The following is a 15,039-nucleotide window of genomic DNA, read 5'->3' as shown; positions in this document are numbered from 1 at the left end:
CGAGACAGCTGGTATGCAGTTCCACAGTAATGAGCTTTCATCTTCTTCCCCTTAGCTTAGACCCTGCCCAAGATTGGGGAAGTCTGATAGTTATATACTGGACTATTGCAATTACAGAGAACAGCTATCTTCTGCCAGTTCACTGCGGCCTGTGACTACCGGCTGGATACTTTTGATGGCACAATATAGTCTGGCATGCTCTCAGTTAAAGTTTATTTCATTATGATCCTGAATTATATGTATGATATAGCTACATGTTTGATGAGAAAGCTGAGGGCCAGAGTTAAGTAATTTGCTTTTAGTAAGTGAAAGAAGTGACTTAAACCCAGGTTGTCTCTCTTCTTTATGTCAGTGCCTCTCTTGGTGTGCATTTTAATGTCCACACCATAACAACCAGTCAGTGCTTTTAGTCAGCTCTTCCCAGTGTTTCCCGGACACAGTCAGAGTTTGAGAGCCACTATTTTGTGCCATGCTGCTTCTCTCTGCCCTTCTGACATCCTATCCCTGGTAAAGTGCTTGGCTAAAAGTATTCATTCATTCTCATTCATTGTATCTTGGGATGTTGGTGTCAGGCCTCTAAGTCCAAGCCTGGCCATTAAGGCCTTGGTGACCCACACATACACCTCTGGATGGTTTCCAGAAGTCAGAAAGTCAGAAGTAACCACAAGTAATCAGGTGGCCACAGAAAGAAGTGAAACAACTTGTTCCTGCCTCAACTAATTGCTCTTCCCCTGCAACCATTGTTCCTGCTCAGCCTTGTGGAATTCCCCCCTGGACATTGGGTTTCTCAAGACCCCCACGCCTCTATCTATGTAATTTACCACACCCTCCCCTCTGCTTGCAACCAATACCCCTCACCCTTATGATCATGCCTGTTTGTAACAGATGACCCCTACCCTTGTGACCATGCATCCCATGATGCACCTCCCCTTCCTAAAATAGATTACCACCTTTAACTGACCACTTGCCCCAACCTATAAAACCAACTCGGATCCCACCACCCTCTGCTGACTCTCTTTTTGGACTCAGCCCACCCACACCAGAGTGAATAAACAGCCATGCTGCTCACACAAAGCCGACCTGGTGGTCTCTTTACGCAAGCAACACGCCTGACAGGTGGGACCAAAATTTTCCCGGCTTTCCAGTGCGCCATTGGTACACAGCCTTTCCTCAGTAACATTTGAGATGTCTGATATTCATTTATACCCATTCATACCATCTTCATCCTCAGGCCTCCTCTACAACCCCCGAGGACTTGGGCCTTGGCCTCTGGTCTTCATCTCCATTTGAATGTCTAACACTCTGCCCACAAACTTCTTTAACCAATTCTATTCCACCGATTTTAACAAATCTTCCCTGGGCCTTACCAACTAGAATTGTTCTCTCCCCCAGTTCCTGCCCCTGGGCCATGAGAGTCTCCTTTCTACCTCTTAAGCTCTTCACTGTCCATGTGGCTAAATATTTTCTCCATATTTATGGAGACTTGCAGGCTTTTCATTATCTTATTCTCTCAACCTGACATCCCCAGTCCCAACCTGCCTTTATATCTTTATTTAACCTGGAAGCCAATAAGAAAAAATTGCAAGCATGTTCACACAAGGAACTCTTACTCTTAGGATCTTCCTATGAGCTAAGTTAGCCAATCCTTGTTTAAAGAATATTTTAATTTAACTAAAACTACAGAAAATGGAAAAACAATTCTGTGGGTGTCACTGGTTTGTTGTTGCTCAGCAACATTTTAAATCAGATCCTCTTATTCTGAGCAGTGGTTGATAAAAACACCTTACAATCCTTACGTGACCTACCCACCCCAGAGACCCCATTTCTTGTAGTTCAGCTTCATTTAACTTCTCATCAGACACCAAATGCCAGGTTCTTCTGTTACTCACGGTTTCTGTTCCTTTTGACTGGAATGTCATTTGATTACTTATTTCTCTATCAAATTCCTGCTTATCCTTCATAGCCCAACTCAAATGTTAACCTTTTCTATGTTGTATTTTCTGACTCCCATAAGAATCGCCTTTCCTCCTTCTTCCCTTATTTTCTTTTCATACATGTCTTTCTTTTCTACCAAATTGTGAGGCAGTGGTAGTTGTCATTATTATATTACATTTCTATTGTCTTTCCCTCTGTCTTAGTAGACTGGGTGGTTTAAACAACATAATTTATTTCTGACTATTTTGGAGGCTGGAAAGTCCCATACAACCATCTGGTGATGGCCAATTCAGTTCCTAATGGGGGCCCTCTTCCTGGCTTGTAGATGGCCAACTTCTTGATGTGTACTCACATGACAGAGAGAGTGAGTGAGCTCTAGTCTCTTCCTCTTCTTCTAAGGACACTAATACCATATAGGGGCTCCACCCTCATGATCTCATCTGAACCTAATTACCTCTCAAAGGCCCCACCTTAGGAATTAAGGTTTTAACATATGAATTTTAGAAAGACACAAACACTGAGTTCATAATACCCTCTACTACAGAATCCCTACCTCAAATCTTATTAAGAAAAGTACTTGAGTAGAATAAGACATGCTCTAGAGATGAGCTACTTGTAAGAGCTCAATCCTTAAATCTGTGCTATTAGAGCTGGGCATGGTGGCTCATTCCTGTAATCCGTAATCCCAGCACTTTGGGAGGCCAAGGTGAGAGAATCTCTTGAGCCTAGGAGTTCGAGATCTGCCTAGGCAATATAGTAAGAACTCGTCTCTACCAAAAAAAAAATTTTTTTTTTTTTTAGACTGAGTCTCTCTAGCCCAGGCTGGAGTGAAGTGGCGTGATTTCAGGTCACTGCAACCTCCGCCTCCTGAGTCCTGGTTCAAGCAGTTCTCCTGCTTTAGCCTCTCAAATAGCTGGGATTATAGCCACGTGCCACCACGCCCAGCTAATTTTTGTATTTTTAGTAGAGACGGGATTTCACCACGTTGGCCAGGCTGGTCTTGAACTTCCGACCTTGTGATCCACCCGTGTCGGCCTCCCAAAGTGCTGGGATTACAGGTGTGAGCCACATCGCCCTGCCAAAAAATATTTTTTTAATTATCTGGGCGTGGTGACATATGCAAGTCCCAGATACTTGGAAGGCTGAGGTGGGAGTTTTTAGTTGAGTCCAAGAGACAGGTTGTACTGAGCTGAGATCACACCACTGCACTCCAGCCTGGGTAACACAGCAAGATCCTGTCTCTAAATAAACAAACAAATCTGTACTATCTCATACTAAAGCTACTAGCCACATAGGGTTACTGAGCACTCGAAATATGGCTAGTCTAAATTGAGATGCGCTCTGCATGCAAAATATACAACAGATTTTAAAGACTTGGTATGAAACAAAGAAGGTAAAATATCTCCTTAATAGTTTTTATATTGATTACAATTTGAAATAATATTTTGGATACATTAGATTGAATAAAATTAGAATAACTTTATCTGTTTCCTTTTGCCTTTTTAATGTAGCTAAAAGAAAATGTGAAATAAAATGTGGGCCTTATATTTCTATGAGACAGTGCTGTTTTAAAATAAAAATTCCATAATATTCAGTATAGATATAGTGCTTAACACAGATATTTAGGCTAAAACAACTTAGGAATATTTCTAATTGGGAACGTAGTGTATAAATTTGTATTAAGAATCTTCTGTATTTATAATTCTTCAAACTGGTAAATTCAAGTTTCTTGTCAATATAAGATTATAATTAAAAAGTAGGTAATACAGGAACAGAAAACCAAACACTGCACTTTCTCACCCTAAGTGGGAGTTGAACAATGAGAACACATGGACATAGGGAGGGGAGCATCACATACCAACGCCTGTCAGAGGGTGGGAGGCAAGGAGAGGGAGAGCATCAGGACAAATACTTAAGGCATGCAGGGCTTAAAACCTAGAATTTGATGGGTTGATAGGTGCAGTAAACCACCACGGCACATGTATACTTATGTAACAAACCTGCACATTCTGCACGTTTATCCCAGAACTTAAACTAAAACAAAAAGAAAACAAGTAGGTAATGCCACCATGCCCCATTATCAGAAAACTCTATAGAATTCTGCACTAACATATACTTTATAACAATTAAAATATAGGTATCCTCATTTTCTAGGTATTCACATTCGAGTCACTATAGTAACAAGGTGACACAGGGCAGCAAAAGTAGTCATAACACACACATGCATACTCAAATTTACTAACCAACTTATACAATTACATGCTATATAATTACAATTAATCCTCATAGGAAGAGTCAACGTCTTTGTAGGTTTCTTATTAATTGTACAGTGCTGTTGACATCCAACAATACAAGACAAACGCAATATATAGATCAATTGCAAAATGACATCACAATTTTTGCAAGAGATTCAGAATTTTGGGAATTAATTAAAAATCCTGTAGCCAAGCAGCTGACTAGAATTAAACCAATTAACATTTCAAGGAGAACAAACAAAATAATAAATACATTAGTCCTTAAAAAGAGAATAAATTAAATGTCAAATGATGGTAAAAGTTCTTTGGAAAATTGATGAAGATCTCTAATACATACTTTTTTTTTGAGATGGAGTTTTATTCCTGTTGCTAAGGCTGGAGCGCAATGGTATAATCTTGGCTCACCACAACCTCTGCCTCCAAGCGATTCTCCTGCCTCAGTTTCCCAAGTTTAGGCTGTTGCAGCTGCTTTGGCCGGCGCCGCAGCGCAGCAGCACTCCTCAACACTCCGCACCAAACACACTGGTCTGGGTGCCCTGTTAAATTGGCAATCTGAGAGTTGGGAGAACAGATTAACATATCCATCTGATTAAATGGGACTTGGACAGTGTGCCAAACCAGGAGATTCCTAGGAAGCGGCGTTTGAGCCAGCGCAGTGGGTTGCTGCATGGGAAATCACACAGATCCCGGCGCCCTATCAACAGGTGACTGAAACACCTGGGAGAGAGTCAAACGTTCAACTTAAAAAAAAAAAAAAAAAGGTGCTCTGAGGCAGGGAGCCAGGTGAGCAGGCTCGGTGGGTTTCACCCCCACAGGGACAAACAAAAAAGCGATTCAAAACGCTCCGGGTGGAGAGTTTCACTGTGGGCACAGCTGAACCCAGGATGGTGCAGCTCGGTGAGGGAGGGGCGCCTGCCATTACTGAGGCAATCCGCTCCTACTGAGGTACACTCCCATTGCTGACGCAGCCTGCCGTTGCCAAGGCAACCCACCATAACAGAGAGACTCCGCTGCAGGGTGGAGACTGTGGCTGCAGGGCAGAGCCTGCAGCAACAGGACGGAGCCTCGGCAGGCAAATAGTGACTAGACTGCCTCCTAGCTGGGCAGGATAGTGCAACAGATACTCATAAAGAAAGCCCCAACTCCCCGAGACAGAGCATCTGAGGAAAAAAAGGGGTTTTATGAGTTCTGCTGCAGCAGACTTAAACACAGCAGCCTAACAGCCCTGAATGAACAAGGGAGCTCACAGCTCAGCACTTGAGCTCCTATAAAGTACAGCCCGCCTTCTCAAGCAGCTCCCTGACCCCTGTATATCCAAAGAGTCACCTCAAAAAGGACTGATCAGACTGACATTTGGCGGGCATCATTCTGGGACAAAGATAGCAGAAGAAGAAACTGGTAGCATCCCTCACTGTTCCACAGCTGCTACAGGTGTACCCCAGACAAGCAGGGCCTGGAGTGGACCTCAGCAGTCATACAGTGGAGGGGCTAGACTGGTAGAAGGAAAACCAAGTAAGAGAAATACTTCATCATCAGCAATCTGGGCATCCACTCAGAGACCCAATCGAAAAGTCAGCAACTACTCAGATGACAGGTGGATAAATCCACAAAGATGGGAAGAAACCAGCGCAAAAAAGAGGAAAACACCTGAAACCAGAACACCTCGCCTCCTAGAAAGGACCAAAACTCCTCACCAGCAAGGGAACAAAGCTGGATGGAGAATGAGTGTGATGAAATGACGGAATTAGACTTCAGAAGGTAGGTAATGAGAAACTTCTGTGAGCTGAAAGAAGATGTTCTAAATCAATGCAAAGGAACTAAGAACCTTGAAAAAAGATTTGAAAAAATATTTGAGGAAATAATAAAAAGAATGGACAACTTAGAGAGGAATATGAATGAATTGAAGGAGCTGAAAAGCACAACACAAAAACTCTGCGAAACATGCACAAGTTTCAACAGCTGAATTGACCAAGCAGAAGAAAGGATATCAGAGGTCGAAGATCAACTCAATGAAATAGAATGAGAAACCAAGATTAGAGAAAAAAACGCAAAAAGGAATGAACAAAGTCTCCAAGAAATGTGGGACTATGTGAAGAGACCTAACCTACATTTGATAGGTGTACCAGAAGGTGACGAAGAGAACGAATTCAAGCTGGAAAATACTCTTCAGGATATTATCCAGGAAAATTTCCCCAACCTAGCAGGGCAGGCCAACACTCAAATCCAGGAAATACAGCGACCACCACAAAGATATTCCGCAACAAGAGCAACCCAAAGGCACATAATCATCAGATTCACCAGGGTTGAAATGAAGGACAAAATACTAATGGCAGCCAGAGAGAAAGGTCAGGTCACCCACAAAGGGAAGCCCATCAGACTCACAGCAGATCTCTTGGCAGAAACACTACAAGCCAGAAGAGAGTGGGGGCCAATATTCAACATCCTTAAAGAAAAGAACTTTCAACGCAGAATTTCATATTCAGCCAAACTGAGCTTCATAAGTGAAGGAAAAAAAATCCTTTGCGAACAAGCAAGTACTCAGAGATTTTGTCACCACCAGGACTGCTTTACAAGAGCTCCTGAAAGAGGCATGACACATAGAAAGAAACAACCAGCACCAGCCATTCCAAAAACACACTAAATACTAAAAAGCATCAACAAAATGAAGAATCTACATCAACTAACGGGCAAAATGGCCAGCTAGCATCAAAATGGCAGTATCAAATTCACACATAACAATATTAACCCTAAATGTAAATGGGCTAAATGCACCAATCAAAAGACACAGACTGGCAAATTGGATAAAAAACCAAAACCCATCAGTGTGCTGTATCCAGGAAACCCACCTCACATGCAAGGATACACAAAGGATCAAAATAAAGGGATGGAGGAAGATTTACCAAGCAAATGGAGAGCAAAAAAAAAGCAGGAGTTGCAATTCTCATCTCTGATAAAATAGACTTTAAAGCAACAAAGATCAAAATAGACAAAGAAGGTCATTACATAATGGTAAAAGGATCGATACAACAAGAAGAGCTAACGATCCTAAATATATATGGACCCAATACAGTAGCACCCAGATATATAAGGCAAGTTCTTAACGACTTACAAAGAGACTTAGACTCCCACACTCCCACACAATAACAGTGGAAGACTTTAACACTCCACTGTCAATATTAGACAGATCAACCAGACAGAAAATTACCAAGGATAGGGCTTGAACTCAGACCTGGAACAAGCAAACCTGATAGACATTTACAGAACCCTCCACCCCAAATCCACAGAATATACATTCTTCTCAGCACCACATCACACCTACTCTAAAATTGACCACATAATTGGAAGGAAAGCACTCCTCAGCAAATGCAAAACAATGGCAATCATAACAAACAGTCTCTCAGACCATAGTGCAATCAAGTTAGAACTCAGAATTCAGAAACTAACCCAGAACTGCACAGCTTCATGGAAACTGAACAACTGGCTCTTGAATGTTGACTGGATAAACAATAAAATGAAGGCAGAAATAAAGATGTTCTTCAAAACCAATGAGAACAAAGACACAACATACCAGAATCTCTGGGACACATTTAAAGCAGTCTCTAGAGGAAAATATATAGCAATAAGTACCCATATGAGAAGAGTGGAGAGATCCAAAATTGACACCCTATCATCAACATTGAAAGAGCTAGAGGAGCAAGATCAAAAAAACTCAAAATCTAGCAGAAGACAAGAAATAACTAAGATCAGAGCTGAACTGAAGGAGATAGAGACACGAAAAACCCTTTAAAAAAATCAAGAAATCAAAGAGCTGATTTTTTGAAAAGATCAACAAAATAGACCACTAGCCAGACTGATAAAAAAGAAAAGAGAACAACCAAGTAGATGCAATAAAAAAAGATAAAGGAGAAATCACCAGAGATTCCACAGAAATTCAAACCATCATCAGAGAATATTACAAACAACTCTATGCACATAAACCAGTAAACCTGGAAGAAATGGATAAATTCCTGGACACCTGTGTCCTCCCAAGCCTAAACCAGGAGGAAGCCAAAACTATGAATAGACCAATAACAAGGTCTGAAGTCGAGGCAGCAATTAAGAGCCTACCACACCAAAAAAGCCGAGGTCCAGATGGGTTCACAGCTGAATTCTACCAGACACACAAAGAGGAGCTGGTACCATTCCTTCTGAAACTATTCCAAATAATCCAAAAAGAGGGAATCCTTCCCAAATCATTTTATGAGACCAACATCATCCTGTTACCAAAACCTGGCAGAGACCCAACAAGAAAAGAAAACTTCAGGCCAATATCCATGAGGAACATAGATGCAAAAATCTTCAATAAAATACTGGCAAGCCGATTGCAACAGCACATCAAAAAACTTATCCATCATGATCAAGTAGGCTTCATCCCGGGGATGCAAGGCTGGTTCAACATACACAAGTCTATAAACGTAATTCACCACATAATCAGAACCAAAAACAAAAACTACATGATTATCTCAATTGACGCAGAGAAGGCCTTTGACAAAATTCAACAGCCCTTTATGCTAAAATCCCTCAATAAACTCGGTATCGATGGAACGTATCTCAAAGTAATAAAAGCTATTTACGACAAACCAACAGCCAATATCATACTGAATGGGCAAAAACTGGAAGCATTCCCTTTGAAATCTGGCACTAGACAAGGATGCCCTCTTTCACCACTCCTATTCAATATAGTACTGGAAGTTCTAGCCAGAGCAATCAGGCAAGAAAAAGAAATAAAGGGTATTCAAATAGGAAAGGTGCCAAATTTTCTGTATTTGCAGATGACATGATAGTATACCTAGAAGGCCCCATTGCCTCAGCCCAAAAACTCCTGAAACTGATAAGCAACTTCAGCAAAGTCTCAGGATATAAAATCAATGTGCAAAAATCACAAGCATTCTTATAAACCAATAACAGACTTAAAGAGAGCCAATTCAAGAATGAACTGCCATTCACAATTGCTACAAAAAGAATAAAATATCTAGGAATACAACTCACAAGGAATGTAAGGGACCTCTTCAAGGAAAACTACAAACCACTGCTCAACGAAATAAGAGAGGACACAAACAGATGGTGAAACATTCCATGTTCATTGGTAGGAAGAATTAATATCGTGAAAATGGCTATACTGCCCAAAGTAATTTACAGAATCAACGCTATCCCCATCAAGCTACCATTGACTTTCTTTACAGAACTGGAAAAAACCACCATGAACTTCATATGGAACCAAAAGAGAGCCCGCATAGCCAAGTCAATTCTAAGCAAAAAGAACACAGCGGGGGGCATCACACTACCAGATTTCACACTATACTACAAGGCTACAGTAATCAAAACAGCATGGTACTGGTACCAAAACAGAGATACAGACCAATGGAACACAACAGAGGCATCGGAGGCAACACAACATATCTACAACCATACAATCTTTGATAAACCTGACAAAAACAAGCAATGGGGAAAGGATTCCCTGTTTAATAAATGGTATTGGGAAAACTGGCTAGCCATGTGCTGAAAGCAGAACCTTACACTAAAATTAACTCCAGATGGATTAAAGACTTAAACATAAGACCTGGCACCATAAAAACCCTAGAAGAAAATCTAGAAAAAACCATTCAGGACATAGGAGTAGGCAAGGACTTCATGACCAAAACACCAAAAGCACTGGCAACAAAAGCCAAAATAGACAAATGGGACCTAATCAAACTCCACAGCTTCTGCACGGCAAAAGAAACAGTCACTAGAGTGAATCAGCAACCAACAGAATGGGAAAAAATTTTTGCAGTTTACCCATCTGACAAAGGACTGATATCCAGAATTTACAAAGAGCTCAAACAGAGTTACAGGAAGAAAACAAAGAAGCCATTCAAAAATGGGCAAAGGATATGAACAGACACTTTACAAAAGAAGACATACATGAGGCCAACAAACATATGAAAAAATGCCACCATCACTGGTCTTTAGAGAGATGCAAATCAAAACCACATTGAGGTTCCATCTCATGCCAGTTAGAATGGTGATCATTAAAAAATCTGGAGACAACAGATGCTGGAGAGGATGTGGAGAAATAGGAACACTTTTACACTGTTGGTGGGAGTGTAAATTAGTTCAGCCATTGTGGAAGACAGTGTGGTGATTCCTCAAGGCCTTAGAAATAGAAATTCCATTTGACCCAGCAATCCCATTACTGGGTATATATCCAAAGGACTATAAATCGTTCTACTACAAGGACACATGCACACGAATGTTCATTGCAGCACTGTTTATAATAGGAATGACCTGGAACCAACCCAAATGCCCATCAATGCTAGACTGGACTGGGAAAATGTGGCACATATACACCATGGAATATTATGCAGCAATCAAAAATGATGAGTTTGTGTCATTTGTAGGGACACGGATGAATCTGGAGAACATGATCCTCAGCAAACTGACACAAGAACAGAAAATGAAATACCACATATTCTCACTCATAGGTGGGTGATGAACAATGAGAACACACGGACACAGGGAAGGGAGTACTAAACACTGGGGTCTATTGGGGGGAATATGGAAGGGACAGTGGGGTGGGGAGCTGGGGAGGGATAGCCTGGGGAGAAATGCCAAATGTGGGTGAAGGGGAGGAAGGCAGCAAAACACACTGCTATGCGTGTACCTATGCAACTGTCTTGCATGTTCTGCACATGTACCCCAAAACCTAAAATGCAATAAAAAAAAGAAAAATAAAATAAAACTATGGTGCAGTTGTTAGCTGACTGTTTTGTGGTCTCTATTGTGTAGTTGGTTTATAAAGTCTGAGGGCTACGTACTTAAGTATGTTTTTGTGGTAACAGATATCATTCTTTTGTTTTCATGTTTAGAACTCCCTTAAGGATCCCTTGTGGGGGAGGGGCCAAGATGGCCAAACAGAAACAGCTCCAGTCTGCACCTTTTAGTGGTGATATCTGCAATTCCAACTGAGGTAGCCAGTTCATCTCATTGGGACTGGTTAGGCAGTGGTTGCAGCCTATGGAGAGCAAACATAAGCAGAGTGGGGCACTGCTTCACCCTCAAGTGCAAGGAGCCACACACATGAGGATATTATCCAGGAGGACTTCCCAGCCTAGCAAGACAGGCCAACACTCGAATTCAGGAAATACAGAGCACACTACTAAGATACTTCTCAAGAAGGGTAACCCCAAGACACATAATCATCAGATTCTCCAAGGTGGAATCAAAGGGAAAAATGTTAAGGGAACCCGAGAGAAAAGTCAGGTTACCTACAAAGGGAAGTCCATCAGACTAACCTCTCTGCAGAAACCCTACAAGCCAGAGGAGAGTGGGGGACAATATTCAACATCCTTCAAGAAAAGAACTTTCAACCTAGAATTTCATATCTAGCCAAACTATGCTTCATAAGCGAAGGAGAAATTAAATCCTTCACAGACAGGCAAATGCTGAGGGATTTTGTCACCACCAGGCCTGCCTTACAAGAGCTCCTGAAGGAAGTACTAAATATGGAAAGGAAAAACTGGTACCAGCCACTGAAAAAAAAAAAAAATCACCAAAATATAAAGGCCAATGCTACTATGAAGAAACTACATCAATGAATACACAAAATAAACAGCATCATAATGTCAAGATCAGATTCACACATAATAATATTAACCTTAAATGTAAATGGGCTAAAAAGACACAGAGTGGCAAACTGGATAAAGAGTCAAGACCCATCAGTGTGCTGTTTTCAACAGACCCATTTCACATACAAAGACACATATAGGCTCAAAATAAAGGGATGGAGGAATATTCACCAAGCAAATGGAAAGAAAAAAAATCAGGGTTGCAGTCCCAGTCTCTGATAAAACAGACTTTAAACCATCAAAGATAAAAAAGACAAAAAAGGGCATTACATGATGGTAAAGGTATCAATGCAACAAAAGCTAACTATCCTAAATATATATGCACCCAATACAAGAGTGCCTAGATTCATAAAACAAGTTCTTAGATACCTACAAAGAGACTTAGACTCCCACACAATAATAGTGGGAGACTTTAACACTCCACTGTCAACATTAGACCAACAAGACAGAAAATTAGCAAAGATATCCAGAAGCTGAACTCAGCTCTGGATCAAGTGGATCTGATAGATAGGTGCAGATCTCTCTACCTCAAAACAACAGAATATATATTCTTCTCAGCACCAGATGGCAAATACTCTGAAACTGACCATGTAACTGAAGTAAAATACCTCTCAGCAAATGCAAAAGAACGGAAATCATAACAAACAATCTCTCAGATCACAGTGCAATCAAATTAGAATTTAGGATTAAGAAACTCACTCAAAACTGCTGAACTCATGAAAACTGAATGACCTGTTCCTGAATGACTACTGGGTAAATAACAAAATTAAAGTAGAAATAAATAATTCTTCAAAACCAATGAGAACAACGGCACAACTTACCAGAATCTCTGGAACACAGCTAAAGCAATGATAAAAGGGAAATTTATAGTACTAAATGCCCACATCAGAAAGCTGGAAAGATCTGAAATTGACACCCTAACATCACAAAAGAACAAGAGAAGAGCAAACAAATTCAAAAGCCAGCAGAAGACAAGAAATAACTAAGGTCAGAGCAGAACTGAAGGCGATAGAGACACAAAAAACACTTCAAAAAAATCAATACATCCAGGAAGTGGTTTTTGAAAAAGTATAACAAAATAGACTGCTAGCTAGACTAATAAAGAGAGAAGAACCAAATAGAAAATGATGAAGAGAATATCACAACTGATCCCACAGAAATACAAACTACCATCAGGTTATATTATAAACACCTCCACACAAATAAACTAGAAAATCTAGAAGATACTGATAAGTTTTTGGACACATATTCCCTCCCAAGACTAAACCAGGAAGAAGTCAAATCCCTGAATAGACAATTAACAAGTTCTGAAATTGAGGCAGTAATTAACAGCCTATCAACCAAAAAAGCCCAGGATGAGACAGATTTCACAGCTGAATTCTACCAGAGGTACAAAGAATAGCTGGTACTATTTCTTCTGAAACTATTCCAAACAATAGAAAAAGAAGGACTCCTCCCAAACTCATTTTATGAGGCCAGTATCATCCTGATTCCACAATCTGGCAGAAACACAACAAAAGAAAATTTCATGTCAATATCTCTGATGAACACTGATGCAAAAATCCTGAAAAAATACTGGCAAATTGAATCCAGCAGCATATCAAAAAGCTTATCCACCATGATCAAGTCAGTTTCATCCCTGGGATGTAAGGCTGGTTCAACATACTCAAATCAATAATCATAATCCATCACATAAACAGAACCAATCACAAAAACCACATGATTATCTCTGTAGATGCAGAAAAGGCCTTCAATAAAATTCAACATCCCTTCATGCTAAAAACTCTCAATAAACTAGGTATTGACTGAACATATTTCAAAATAATAAAAGCTATTTATTACAAACTCATAGCCAATATCATACTAAATGGGCAAAAATTGGAAGTATTCCCTTTGAAAACCAGCCCAAGACAAGGATACCCTCTCTCACCAGTTCTATTCAACATAGTATTTGAAGTTCTGGCCAGGGCAATCAGGCAAGAAAAAGAAATAAAGGATATTCAAAAAGGAAAAGAGAAAATTAAATTGTCTCTGTTTGCAGATGACTTGATTGTATTTTAGAAAATCCTATTGTCTTAGCCCAACATATCCTTAAGCTGATAAGCAACTTCAGCAAAGTCTCAGGATACAAAATCAATGTGCAAAAATTACAAGCATTACCATACACCAATAATACATAAGCAGAGAGCCAAATAATGAGTGAACTCCCATTCACAATTGCTACAAAGAGAATAAAATACCTAAGGACCTGTTCAAGAGAACTACAAACCACTGCTCAAAGAAATGAGAGAACATGAACTTTCCATGCTCACGGATAGAAATAATTGGTATCATGAAAATGGCCATACTGCCCAAAGTAATTTGTAGATTCAATGCTATTCCTATCAAGCTACCATTGACTTTCTTTGCAGAATTAGAAAACAACTACCTTAAATTTCATATGGAACCAAAAAGAGCCCATATAGCCAAGGCAATCCTAAGCAAAAAGAACAAAGCTGGAGGCATCATACTACCTGACTTCAAACTACACTACAAGGCTACAGTAAGCAAAACAGCATGGTACTGGTACCAAATCAGAAATATAGACCAATGGAACAGAACGGAGAACTCAGAAATAACACCACATATCTACAACCATTGGATTTTCAACAAACCTGACAGAAATGAGAAATGGGGAAAAGATTCCCTATTTAATAAATGGTGTTGGGGAAACTGGCTAGCCATATGCAGAAAACAGAAACTGGACCCCTTCCTTACACTTTATTCAAAAATTAACCCAATATGGATTAAAGACTTAAATGTAAAACTTAAAGCCATAAAAACTCTAGAAGAAAACCTAGGCAATACCATTCAGGACATAGGTATGGGCAAAGACTTCATGACTAAAACACCAAAAGCAATGGCAACAAAAGCCAAAATTGACAAAAGGGATCTAACTAAACTTAAGAGATTCTGCACAATAAAAGAAACTATCATCAGCGTGAACAGACAACCTACAGAATGAGAGAAAATTTTTACATTCTATCCATCTGACAAAGACTAATATCTGGAATCTACAAGAAATGTAAACAAATTTACAAGAAAAAAACAAACCACCCCATCAAAAAGTGGGTGAAGGATATGAACAGAAACTTCTCAAAAGAAGACATTTATGTGGCGAATACATGAAAAAAGCTAATAATTACTGGTCATTAGAGAAATGC

The sequence above is a fragment of the Callithrix jacchus genome, chromosome 9 (assembly GCF_049354715.1).
Source record: "Callithrix jacchus isolate 240 chromosome 9, calJac240_pri, whole genome shotgun sequence".
NCBI lineage: Eukaryota > Metazoa > Chordata > Mammalia > Primates > Cebidae > Callithrix > Callithrix jacchus.
Note: the sequence above shows the minus strand (reverse complement) of the source record.